Source organism: Lithobates pipiens, unplaced genomic scaffold, assembly GCF_037356315.1.
Source record: "Lithobates pipiens isolate NorthernLeopardFrog02 unplaced genomic scaffold, aLitPip1_a1.2 Scaffold_3, whole genome shotgun sequence".
In the NCBI taxonomy this organism is placed as follows: Eukaryota; Metazoa; Chordata; class Amphibia; order Anura; family Ranidae; genus Lithobates; species Lithobates pipiens.
In genome coordinates this window covers 261,422,166-261,436,424 of record NW_027507790.1, presented here as the reverse complement: position 1 = coordinate 261,436,424, position 14,259 = coordinate 261,422,166, and positions in this window count along the sequence as shown.

Genomic DNA, 14,259 nt, shown 5'->3' with positions numbered 1-14,259 from the left:
AATATGATCTTCACATCTCAGGGTTCCTATGGTAGTCCCTCAGCTGATTGAAGCAGCACAAATATCACCCAGATGCACCATAGAGCCGCTATCAGTATTAATAATATACATTTTAAGTAATAAAAAATGACTTACTGTAGGTTCCAGTGCCATCAATTTATTACTCTAAGCATGGACCAATTTAACAGGCATGCCCTGAAGGCAGACAGTGTCTGTTTGGAATTGTACACCTGCTCACGTCAAAGTAGGACATATGGCTGTGTCCTTACAGCCACTGCATCCCAATAGAGTAGCATATCATTATCAAACAGCTCAGTTTTGCTGTATGGGCCACAGCACCCATGTGAATAAGGCCAAAGTGAAAGTGTTTTTCAAACACAGTGTAAGGACCTGGATCACCTGCTGCAGCACTGTGGTTCCCAGATTGAAAAGCTGTAGTTCTGATGTTTACCAGCAGGTGTCTCCCAGCCAGCAAATTCCAGTAATCAGTCTCCACCTGATGCTGGCTGCTGGAAGTGTATTTAGTCTTTCCTCTACTATTCCCTGGTGCTTCAATGTTTTGCTGTGCAACTGTCTCAAATACCTGTTCTGCTCCTGATTGTGCCCTTACCCTGCACCCTGTACCCTACTACCTTATATCTGCTCCCCTTGTTCCTGATCCAAGTCCTGCCCCCCCCCCCCCCCCTTCCTGACCATTCCTAGCATTTCCAGTATTACCTTGTTTATCTGTGTTGCTTATTTTGTATATATTGTATATATTTTGCTAGTTAGTCTTAAGGGGGTTGTAAAGGTAAATGTTTTTTTCACTTTAATGCATTCTATGCATTAAGGTGAAAAAACATCTGACAGTGCCGGCGCCCCTAGCCCCCCCCCCCCTGTTTTACTTACCTGACCGCTCAAAAGTCCCGCGCTCGCCCCGACGTCCTCTTCAACACTCAGCCTGGCCGCTGATTGGCTGGAGTGGATGGATTTAAAGCAGCGCAGCCATTGGCTCGCGCTGCTGTCAATCACATCCAATGACGCGGGGCCGTGTGATACAGCGAGCGGCTATCGCCACTGGCTGTATCACGGAGCGCGCCCGCAGGTGCTTTTCACCATGTGAGGGAGCTTGCATGAACGTGAGAAGTACCTGCGGGAGGAAGCAGAGACAGCCGCCGAGGGACCCCAGAAGACCAGGTTCGGGGCCACTCTGTGCAAAATGAGCAGCACAGTGGAGGTAAGTATAACATGTTTGTTATTTAAAACAAATAAAAAAATACCTTTACAATCCCTTTAATGTTACTTATATAGGCTGCTTATTAGGTATTTTGTTGTTTGGGTCTGGTTCACGTATATATTCATGTTTGCTGCGTATCCCGTTTGCTGATGTCCTGATAGGTTTTGTTTCGCTGTTAATAAACTTGCTTAAATCATATATGGTCAGGTCTCAATTTCCTAAGTATAGCTACACAGATATGGCCATCCCTGAAGCTGGTATCCCTGACACACAGAGGTGTTAACAAGGCTTATCATCAGGTGTTGTGGCCTCTGGCTTAAATCTCAATATAGTCCTCAATAGCCACAAAGTCGATAAATCCACTTTGTATGCACAAAATGCCTTTATTAACTCAGATAACTCCTTGTAAAATTAGCAGTGACATCATCACTGTGCTGTATATAGCCCGTGCAGAGAGCAGAGCTGTGGGAAGGACCTAGCAAGCTCCACCCACTGCAGTCAACTACAGGAGGGGGCGGAAACAAGACCAGGCACTCTATATAAGGAGAGAGAGCACAGATCTTTACTACAGTAAGCTCCTGATTTACACTGGGTTAGTGCACAGATCTGAAAGAAATATACAGAGCACATCAAGATTCAAGGGAAAATACACATGACTCAAGTATTTAGACAAATCTCTTCTTTTAAATTAAAAAAGGGAATGCTTGTGTACACTAATATTAACTTTTAATGTGTTTTTTTTTTTTCAGAAATTTTAAGTTGTAGAAAAATTGTGCTACATAAAAGATTGCAACTACCATCGTTCTATTCTGCAGGTTCTTTGCTTTTACAAAATATATACATTTTTAGGGGGACCTGCAAATTAAATATGACTTTTTCTGCAAGTTTTTCCAGGGGGAAGCTTCATCACAAGGAGGTTAAATGAACATTAAATTAAAATTGACCTCTGCATGTAGTAAGTTCATAAATCCATTTTTTTTTGTTTTGTTTTCATTTTAGATCAAGTCTTTAAGAAAACTTGTCCCTAAACCAGGCCCTTATATGAGGCAAAGTTCACATACCCAACTCTTGTTTTTACTCTTCTCAAGTATGTTTCTGGGAGAAAAACACGGTGTCCTTCATCTCGGTTCAGTTTTCCACGGCTAATTTATTTTAAGCTGCTCAAGTGAATGACATGACAACATTTGCACAAATCTGTCATAATTATGCTGTCAATCATCTGGATGTTGTCAGCACGATGAAGCCAATTTAAGAATCTCTGGTCCCGTTAGAAACACAGCAAGTCTGGATGTGTCTCGTTGATTAATCCCACCAGGGGAAATTTTTGTAGAAGACATCAGGAAAATAAATGGAATGCTATACATTGTTAGCTCACCACTATTTGGGCTAATTTTTCATTTTAATTGCTCATAATTAGCCAAAGATAATAGAACATATTTTCATGGAAGAATTTGCATGTTTGATTTTTTCTCTCTGTTAATATTCCTCATATTTCCCTTTGTGATTGCTAGAGATAAGTTGGTGTTTTTTTTATTTTTTTATTCCACTTTGTCATTGATTTGTGAGTTGTCCATCTTTGAAACCTCTTGGAGAAGGTCTAGATTGTTGAGGATCAGGTCAATGTAGTACCAAATTGACTGTTTTGCCGCGTACACACGACCGGACTTTCTGGCAGACTAGGTCCAACGGTCTTCCCGACTGACTTTTCAGTGGAGATCCGACGGACTTCCAAATGAATGGACTTGGCCACACATGAACGGACTAAGTCTGTTCAAAAGTCCGTTACTTGTGAACGTGATGACGTAAGACGGGACTAAAAGAGGAAGTTAAATAGCCAGTAAGTAACCAATAGCTTCCCTTGCGTCGTATTTGGTCCATTGGACCAGCATACAGACAAACGGTTTTCCCAATAGGAATTGAGTCCCTCGGATAGATTTGAAACATGTTCTATTTCTAGGTCCAATTCCGTCGGACCTAGTCTGCTGGAAAATCCGGTCGTGTGTACGCGGCATAAGGCTCACGCTGCTGACTCTGATATAATAATGGATAGTCACAGTAACTTGAAAAGCCTAAACTAGTTTGTTCTTTTGACTTTGGAGTTCAATTGGCTTCAGCTTTAATTAATAACATTAAAAGAACTTAACTCTTCAAAACATATCAACCACCCAGCAATGCACTGTCACACCGGCATATATATCTTTTGTGGAACTTCTTCCAGCTTTGGCATCTTCAGCCAGCTTGATTGGCCTTCCCAAGATGACATAACTCCTGTGCATCTGCATTGGAATGTATTCAGTCTGAAGCATGTACTTTGAATTTCACATATGTACATTGTAACACAACTTCTGAACAGGACGTTAAGAAACTTTTTTTTCAGAAGAGATACAAAATGTGAAAATGTATCTTCAAAAACAAGAAGCTTCATTGCTAATTTTTTAACTGAGGGCAACATTTCGCTTTGAAGTGTATTTATAGACAAAATTTGATTCTGTTGAATATATTAGAAGGGTTAAAGGGTTAAAACATGTTTTATCTATTTTTAATTACCTATCTCCTGCTGAAGAGATTTCTCTTCACTCCCTGACTGAGATAGGCAAAAGGAAGTGAGTGGAAATCTCTACAAAGTAAAAGTATCCTCAAAATATCCCTAGTAGAAGTGAATTGCAAGGACCTTTCCAGATGATACCTGGTCCCTTCCAGACTTGCCAAGATGTATCCTGAGGCATCCCCTTCTGTTTCTGTGATAGCGGACAGGAGGATACCATGTTCAATATATGGTGGACCTGCCCCAAAGTACAGCAGTTCTGGATTAGAATATTTACCTTCAACTACACCATAAAAATTTTAAACATACCTAAAAATGTGAGAATGATGCTCCCGAATGAACCAATGGCAGATATACCTAAACATAGCCAGATTTAATATTTTTGTTGGCAAAAATGATGATTGCCAAGGCACGGAAATCCCCAGTGGTTCCACTATCATTATAATGGGGGATTTTTATTATACCGACAAAGACTGGGTGGAAGGAACAATGCATTCATCTAAGGCTCGCCAGTTCCTAAATGTCTTGCAGGACAATTTTATTGGTCAGATAGTAAATGCACCAACTAGAAACAAAGCATTACTAGACCTACTGATTACCAACAGTACAGACCTGATCACGGACGTGGAAATACGGGGCAATTTAGGAAACAGCGATCACAGGTCAATTCGTTTTAGTATAAATCACGCAAATAGGAAACATAGGGGGAATACAAAGACACCGAATTTCAAAAGAGCCAACTTCCCTAAACTATGATCCTTGCTAGTAGATAATAATTGGGATAAAATCTTAGGAACAAAGAACACAGGGGAAAATGTGTATTCTTTAAGAGCATATTAAATAAGGGTATTAGTCAGTGCATCCCAATAGGAAATACATTTAAAAGAGCTAAGTCCTTAGTGATTTAACGCCAACATAAAAATTCATATAAAATGTAAGGGTGCAATCAGGGCGGCTAAGATATAACACGAAAGGCACATAGCGGAGGAGAGTAAAAAAAGTCCCAAGACATTCTTTAAGTACACAAATAGTAAGAAAGGGAGGCCAGATCATACTAAGGATGGAGACATGGCGAAGTTATTGCATTTATTCTTCTCTTCAGTCTTCACTCAGGAATTGGGGGGCTTCAATAACCAAAACTGCAACGTGTATCCTCATGACATGTCACAGAAAGCACCTTTGTGGCTAACAGAGGACAGAATTAGAATTAGACTTGAAACACTTAACATTAATAAGTCACTGGGACCAGATGGCTTGCACCCGAGGGTCCTTAAGGAACTCAGACAAGTAATTGTCAGACCATTGTTCCTAATTGTTACGAACAGTCTACTGACTCGAATGGTACTGGCTGATTGGAGAAAAGCAAATGTAGCACCAATATTTAAAAAAAAGGGCAAAATTCCCATCCCTGGGAATTACTTATCAGTTAGCCTAACATGAATTGTATGCAAGCTCTTGGTGGGGATGATAAGGGACTATATACAAGATTTTAGTAATGAGAGCGATATCCTTAGCAGTAATCAGCATGGATTGATGAAGAATCGTTCTTGTCAAACCTATTAAACTTCTATGAGGAGGTGAGCTGTCATCTAGATAAAGGAATGCCCATGGACGTGATGTATCTGGATTTTGCAAAAGCATTTGATACAGTTCCCCAAAAATGTTTACTGTACAAAGTGAAGTCCGATGGCATGGACCATAAGGTGAGTAAATGGATTGAAAACTGGCTACAGGGGCCAGTTCAGAGGGTAGTGATAAATGGTGAGTACTCAGAATGATCTGAGATGGAAAGTGGGGCCCCCCAGGGTGCTGTCCTGGGACCAATCCTATTTAATTTATTCATAAACGACTTGGAGGATGGGATAATCTCTGTATTTGCGGGCAATACTGAGATAAGCAGGGCAATAACTTCCCCATAGGATGTGGAAAACTTGCAAGAAGATCTGAACAAATGAATGGGGTGGGCAACTACATGGCAAATGAGGTTTAATGTAGAAAATGTAAGATAATGCATTTGTGTGGCAAAACGATGAACGCAATCTACTCACTAGAGGGAGAACCTCTGGGGGAATTTAGGATGGAAAAAGACCTGGGGTTCCTAGTAGATGACAGGCTCAGCAATGGCATCCAAGCTGCTGCAAGCAAAGCAAACAGAATATTGGCATGCATTAAAAAGTGAATTACCGGTAACTCCAGAGATAAAACAATAATTCTCCCGCTCTACAAGACTCTTGTCTGGCCGCACCTGGAGTATGCTGTCCACTTCTGGGCACCAGTCCTCAGGAAAAATGTACTGGAACTGGAGCGAGAACAGAGAAGGGCAACAAAACAAATAAAGGGACTGGAGGACCTTAGTTATAAGGATAGATTACGAGCACTGAACTTTTTCTCTCTAGAGAGGGGATATGATTTCAATGTACAAATACCATACTGACCCCACAATAGGGATAAAACTTTTCTGCAAAACTGAATTTAATAAGACACGCGCCCATTCACTAAAACTAGAAGAAAGGTGATTTAACCTTAAACTGCGTAGAGGGTTCTTTACTATAAGAGCAGTTAGGATGTGAAATTCTCTTTCACAAGCGATGGTTTCAGCGGAGGGGCATTGATAATTTCAAAAACAATTAGATATGCACCTGAACGACCACAACATACAGGGATATACAATGTAATACTGACACAAAATCACACACATAGGTTGGACTTGATGGACTTGTGTCTTTTTTCAACCTCACCTACTATGTAACTATTTAACTATGTAACTTATGTAATAGTAAATTTGCTGCCAAGCGCAAGCTGCCATGGATTATAATCCACAAGAAATTGGCTAGCATTTTAGGATCCAAATACGATAACATCCGGGATCCTTGGCTTCAATACCTACAATGCCTAGATTGAAAGAGAGATGTCTTTTGGGTATAGGGGCCCGGAAATGGAAGGACTACTTGCTGAGGCACGCTCACGCTATTTGTATTACTACCCCTTATTTTCCCCCTCTTTCTCTTTCCTTTCTCCCTCTTGTTAAACGATTATCCATTATGTCCTCCCATTGTAGTTCATTTCTGGATTTTATTATTCTTATATCCATAGGATTGTGGATTGAGCTCCATTTTGATGAGTCAAATGAATGAAACTACATAGGGCTCCAAAATCTTGTACTGTTTGTTGATCTTTATTATATGATACTGTGTGCTGTTCTGTATACACAAATATTTCCATAATTCTCAATTGTTCCTTATACAAGCCCCTGTTCTAAACAAATGACTGTAATTCCTTGGGCTTTATTAAAACATTAAAAATTATTAAAAATAAAAGAATTCCCCCTCTTGGGCAGTTGTCACTTAAAGAGGTTTCCCAGCTGGAAGATTTCCAATTGCATTTCCCATTAACTTATGACAGCAGTTACCAAAAAAAAAAATAGAGAGCGTGAATCCACGGTACCTATCAAAGACACAGACAGCAATAAAATAAAACTTGACAGGGGTTCAAATCTTTCCTACATTATTAAAAGCTCACAACAATGGCTAAACCTGCACTTTAACGAATCTATTGTGTTAACAACAATCAATAACATTTATAACTTTTTATGAAACCTCACAATGTATGAATCAGACCCTTGACAGTGCCCCTTTTACCATCTATTGAGTAACTGTACCAGTGACTAACCACCAATAAACCAGATCATTAGGTACATTGCAAAATCTGAAATAAGTTGTTGTAACCACACCTTGGGACATAGCCTTTTTTGAACTGAACCTACCCCTATGGCCGCGTACACACGGGCGGACTGTCCGCCCAACTAGGTTCGTCAAACAGTTTGACAAACAGTCCGTTCAAAATTAGCATGAACGGACTTGACCACACACGACGAACGAACAGTCCGCTGAAAACTTGCGCGATGACGTGAACGGCACGTACGACGGGACGAGAAATTCGAAGTCCAATACACTGCAATGCAACCTTCGCCGTGTAAATTCTTTCTGAGCATGCGCGAGACTTAGTTTGTCGAACAAGCCTACACACGAGCGGACTGTCCGCTCAAACCAAGTTTCAGCGGACAGTCTTACGGAAATTCCGAAAAACTTTGTTCGTCAGACTGTCCGCTGAAACTGTCCGCTGAAGTCCACACACGAGCGGACTGTCCGCTGAAACACTGTTCAGCGGACAAAGTTGGGCGAACAGTCCGCCCGTGTGTACGCGGCCTATGACTTATTTGTGATTGTTGGGTTTCAAGTAATGGAGGGAATTAGAGAGAGATACATTTTATCTCAATCCGTGCTATTGTACATAGCAACCATTCAGCGCCTATATTTTGTTTTGTTTTTTACACAGTTTAGAAAATTCAAACTGAAAAGCTTTTTAGTTTTTCAAAGTTGAGACACACTTTATCTCAAATACTTTTTATGTATTTCCCCCAAATTGTCTCAAAAAATGTATTCAATGAATGTTGCTCTCTTGGTACCGTCAGGGACTCAAGGACAGCAATGTGTTCAAATGTTCATACAAACTAAACACTTTAAAAATGTTCAAAATTAAACTGTGTCCTTTCTCCAAGACCCTATACCAATGCCTCTAACAAGAAACAATTGAAAGGTAACAAGGGACTACTTTGCACCCTCCTTGCTGCCATGAGATCCCTAATCTCCACCCAATTCCTCTATTTAGGCCTACTTTGCTGTACCCCAAACCCTTTTTCACTTATAACCCATTAATGTGCTCTTTCTCCTATTTGTTGTCAGCTTGGCATTCAGGTCAAGGGGAATTGTCATCGGCATACAAGTCTAGGTTTATAGTTTGTATTTACTTCAAAGCTTGCCTTGCCTGAAGATGAAGGGTTCTCAACCTTTTTGACACCAGGGCAGAATAAATTCTTCCAAACCCTTCTATGCCCCACAGTAGCAGAGGAGACTCTACAGCAGAGTTGGTGGCCCTTAGGAGGATGACGTTTCTGGAGAAGGCTAGGGGGCACTGTGGGAAGAAGGAAGATGATGTGGAACAAGTTTGGGGGCACCATAGATGGCTGGAGACAAACCGTTAATAGTCCTAAGCCTTGGACATCGAACATTAGTATACTTATTGGGGGTCTGCTCTTTACTACTCCTCCAATATTTAAATATGACACTGAAAGCAGTTATAATGTTAGATGTAATTTATGGACAAAAACCTGCAGACACCTAATCTTTAGGGTTGAGGTTCAGGTAAGCGGCCATCGTGGGTTTGTGGTGAATTCCCAAGGTTCTCTGGGTTTTCAAATGTCAAACTTTGGCCAATACCTTTAATGGGTTTGCTGCTAGAAAAAAGGAACAACCCCTAACGAAGTGTATAGCCTTAGCCCTTAATCAGCAAAATCACAATAATCTGAAGGAACTGATAACCTAGCTCTCTCACTATAAAAGATGCCCAAAAAAGTCATATTCTCAGTTTCAGTTCATTTGGAGTTGTATCCCCCTTTCAACAAAATGTTGTAATGTTCCTTTAGGAACGTTAGCCCATTCAGATATTGATGTTGGATAAGAAGATCTGGATTGTAATCAATTTTCCAAATCCCAAAGGTGTTCAGTAAGGTTAAGGTCAGGGCTCTGTGCAGGCCACTCAAGTTCCTCCACACCAAACTCTACAAACCATGTCTTTATGGTTCCTTGATGTTCTTTATTTTCTTATGTTTATTTTCTTTGTTCTTGTTCTTTCTTATGGTTTCTTTTTGTTCTTTATCTTTCTTTATGTCTTTATGATTTTTTTGACCATAGGGGCACAGTCATGGTAGAACAGAAAATATCCTTCCCCAAACTATTATCTCAAGGTTGGAAGTGCCTAATTGCCTTTAATATAGTTTTATGTCCTAGCATTACCAGTACTCTTCACTGGAGGCACCTGAACTCCTGAGGAGTCTCCAAATGCTTTTAGCTATACGGAGTATATTGCATTACATGGAAACATGGAAACAGTGAGCATAGTTTTATTCAAATATTTATAAGTTTGTTAAATTAAATTTTATCAAAACTAAAAACAGATGCTATAAAATAATAAATGTGATCTAGCTCATTCAAAAACAGATTTGTAATAATTTTTTTATTTTGTTTGGGGAAATGGGAAATTATGAATTTAGGACCCGAATTTCCATTCCAAAAGATATATTTTTGCCAAGACATTTACAATTTCACCTTTAAAAGAAAAGATCGGAATTGAATATGATTAAATTAATCAGTTTCGGTCTGCAAAGACTATCACATAGAAGTCAGTGTTTCAAGAGAAGGATACCATCAAAAGCAGGATAATAAGACCTTTTTATAATAAATTTATCAAAGCTGAATGCTAAATGAGAGCACCAAAGCTGAATACAAGGTGTACTGGATAGAATAATTCACCATATTATGTGGGTATCTCTGATTGTATAATATAGTTTATATTCCTTTGGGCTTTGAGATTTTATGCTGTATTTTAGAATTTTTACTTTTCTTTTCTTGCTTCCTAGTTCTCAATAAAAAAAACATGTTGCTTGCAAATATTTAATATTCATTTTCAATTAAAGGCTGCACTTTATTTAAGGGGAATGATTATATAAATAATAAAAGCACATAGAATTTAAAGTGGATCTTTCAGAAACGTTACAATTTTGTGTAAATATGTTCCTAATGTGTTACAATATACAGCAACCCTATCATTTTTCAGGAATATTTCTAAATTTTCAGAAAAAGCTTTCACTGAGCTCCCGTAAGGTGACTCTGACTAGGCTGATGATGATGTCATCAGTCTGCTGCAGGCAGGAGGAAGCATTTTCTCAGTCTCCTCTTTCCCAGTGATCAGACTGTAACATTGTACCTTTATAGTTAGTCAAGGTGAGAGGCAGCAGCAGGGACTGATCTATGTCAGACATTTGTGAATGCAGCTCTTCGTAATCTATGAGCTGATATCTCAGTCCATAAAATAGATATTACTCCAGCGAGATGCCTGCGCAAAAATGGCATCATCCTTTTGGAGGGAAAAGCAGTTAATGGTATTGTTGGGGGGGGGGGGGGGGCTGTGATCCCCGTGAGAGGTAATTAACCATGGAAATATTACACTGGCACACTTTACTAGGGGTAGCTTTACTTTACAAAGGGTTCATGCCAAACTCAGTTTGGCCCAACCCTACAACAGGATCACATGACAGCAGGCAGCCATTCCAATCACGAGTTTATTCTGTGGATTAAAAACACTCACATGTAGAAAGTGGTGTACAGGCACATCAGTATTAAAAGATTCATCCGTATATCCCTGTAGAGCACAGATCAAGGGAGCTGCGGTACAAAGGCATCGGCATCCATCCTCTGGCCAGTAGCCGGCAGTGTAGTATATTCCCTGGCACTTCAGGATGGTTGGAGCGCGGCTGGTTGATGTAATACTCCTGCTCTGTTGTGTACTTGATACTGCGACTTCCGGGAATGGGCTGGACTGGGCGGCGCTTCTGAGCATGCGTGCTCCTTCTTCAGGCTCTAGCCATTCCAATCAATATCTCCAAGGAATACCTCCCAACCACATGTAATAAAGAAGTACGGATGCTAGTGACACCATTGACATAATATGGCCACATGGCCATGTTAGGACAATGTTGTTGACCATATATCAGCATGACTGGGTGCTCTTCTCCTCCACCGTTTTATTTGGCGTGCAGACAGCTGGTTTGCGGCACAATAGCTTTAGGAAAATACCTAGTCACTTCAGAGGGCACTACTTTCAGTCACCCAGAGGACCCTATCCCCAGGATGCTGAGCTTCCAGTCAGGTAGCCGTGTGCCTACAGCTAATTATTTGGATGTCCACACCAGAGACACCTTTTGCCACTTGCCTGTAGATTGGGTTTAGTGGATCCTCCGTTCAGAAACAATCCATCTCTTTATGAGTGATGTGGTGTCCCTTGGGAAATGTAAGTACTGTAAAACCTCAGATTGCAAGTAATGCACTTTACTAGTGTTTTGCAGTACAAATATTTATTTATTTTTAAATCCTGACTCGATTTGCGAGTGTTGTCTCGCAAAGACGAGCAAGATTCAAGTCTCTGTGGAGTGCAGTACCGCATGTGGCCAGAGGTGCAGGGGTGCCAGTGACGCACGGAGATGCTCGGTTCCTGAGTGTCTCAGAGCATCTCTGAGTGTCTCTGAGTGCTCTCAGAGCATCTCCGAGTGTTTCCGAGTGTCTCTGGCACCCTCCACCTCTGGTCACATCCGGTACGGCATAGACAAGCAGTGGCTGTGGAACGAATTATCTGAGTTTCCATTGATTCCTATGGGGAAACTCGCTTTGATATACCAGTGCTTTGGATTGCATGCATGCTTCTGGAACTAATTATGCTTGTAATCAATGGCACTACTGTAGACCCTTTTACTTTATATGTCTTAAAAAGTTTCTCTGCATGTCTCGTTGGCTGCACTGCGCTTCCAACGAGTGTCCTTATTGGAAAACGGATCCAAGGCAGCTCCTGTTGTTGTGATAGTTGCATTGCCTGTTACTATTTGTTCTGTACGTATTGCATACCCCATTACCAAGTTGTTTATCCTGCATTCATTCAGTAAACCTGTCACGTACCTGGTAGTAGAGCCCAGAATGCAGGGAGCGGCCTCTCGTAGCCTCTGGCTCGAGAACCCCTGAGGGTGGAAACAGGGATTCAAAAGTTCAGAGGGCACAAGTGCCTGGCTGATGTAAGGCAGATCCGGATCGTCAGCAGCAAGCACAGGTAGCAGACTGGAACGGCTGGTGGCAGTCAGCAGGTGGCAGCAGGCACAGGCAGTCGGACTGGAACAGCAGAAGGTAGTCAGCAGCTGGCAGCTGGCACAGGCAATCAGACCGGAACAGCAGATGGTAGGCAGCTGGTGGCAACAGGTACTGGCTATCCGACCGGAACAGCAGGTAGTAGACGGCAGAGTCGGGTACAGGCCGGGTCGGTAACAGGCGGGCAACAACGGTACACAGGAAGAGACAGAGACGTAGTCAGACAGGCAAGAGGTCGGGGGCAGGCAGCAAACGAACGTAGTCAGGAACAGGCCGGGTAACAGGAATCAAGGCAGCAGATAGCGGGTAGCAGAATTACCGGACACGCTGTAGACTGGACAGCAAGGAGGAACAGAGGCAGAGTCCTTAAGTAGCCCTTAGGGCGCCAAAGCGGTCGTACGGCGAGTCTGCGTGCCCCCGCGAGTAACCGTGTGCCCGTTCGTGACCCCGCGCACCCGCGTGCGCCCGTTCGCACCATCGCGCACCTGCGTGCGCCCGATCGTACCAACGCGCACCCGCGTGCGTCCGTTCGCGTTAACGCGCACCCAAGGATACCGACAAGTTCTCAGCAAAGGAATCCTGCGGGCAGATCTCCCATGTGCGATCGGATCACCAGGACGGCCATGGATGCCCAATTGTGCCATCTTACCCGGATGGGACCTTTTAAAGGCAAGGATTAGTCTTTTCGCATGGATGTTGGATTCTGGTTCCCAGGAATTTTCCTCAGGCCCATATCCCTTCCATTTAACCAGAAATTGAGTCTGGTTCCGTCTCTTCCTACAGTCTAGAATGGATTCAACCTCGTATTCGATTTCTCTATCGATAATCACGGGTTCCGGAGGACTGGCATTTCGGTTGGCAAAAGAATCCAGAACTGCAGGCTTGAGTAGAGATACATGGAAAACTGGGTGGATCCGAAATGATTCTGAAAGCTTCAGTTCGAATGCCACGCTATTCAACTTCCTCACGATCGGAAAGGGACCCACAAATTTTGGGCCCAGTTTCTTAGATGGGCAAGCCAGCTTTAGATTCAAGGTGGACAACCAAACCTGATCCCCGACCTTGAGATCCAGTTCCCCCCTTCTCTTCCTATCAAACACTTCTTTATTGTATTCCTGTGTTTTGGTCAAAGTCTCTTGCAGAAGCTTATTGTTTGACGTGAAGAAGTTGAGGTTCTCCTGCACAGCCGGTACCGGACATTCAGGGAGATTGTTAGATAGAAATAGCGGGTGAAAGCCGAAATTCGCAAAAAACGGGGATTGCTTGGTGGCAGAATGAACAGAGTTGTTGTAGGCAAATTCAGCCAAGGGCAGAAGCGAGGCCCAGTTGTTTTGAGAAAAAGAAGAGAAGCAACGCAGATACTGCTCCAGCGTCTGATTCGTTCTTTCGGTCTGGCCGTTGGTCTGGGGATGATATGCCGAGGAGAAGCAGAGTTCAATTTTCAGGGCCCCGCAGAGCGTTCTCCAGAACCTAGAGGTGAACTGCACCCCCCTATCCGATGTAATATTAGCGGGGATGCCGTGGAGCCTCACAATCTCCTTAATGAAGGTCTTGGCTAGGGATGAGCCGAACACCCCCCGGTTCGGTTCACACCAGAACTTGCGAACGACCCCCGCGTTTGGTACGAACGTTAGAACCCCATTGAAGTCTATGGGACTCGAACGTTTGAATTGGAAAGTGCTAATTTTAACGGCTAATATGCAAGATAGTGTCCTAAAAAGGGTTTGGGGACCTGCCTCCTGCCTCAGGGG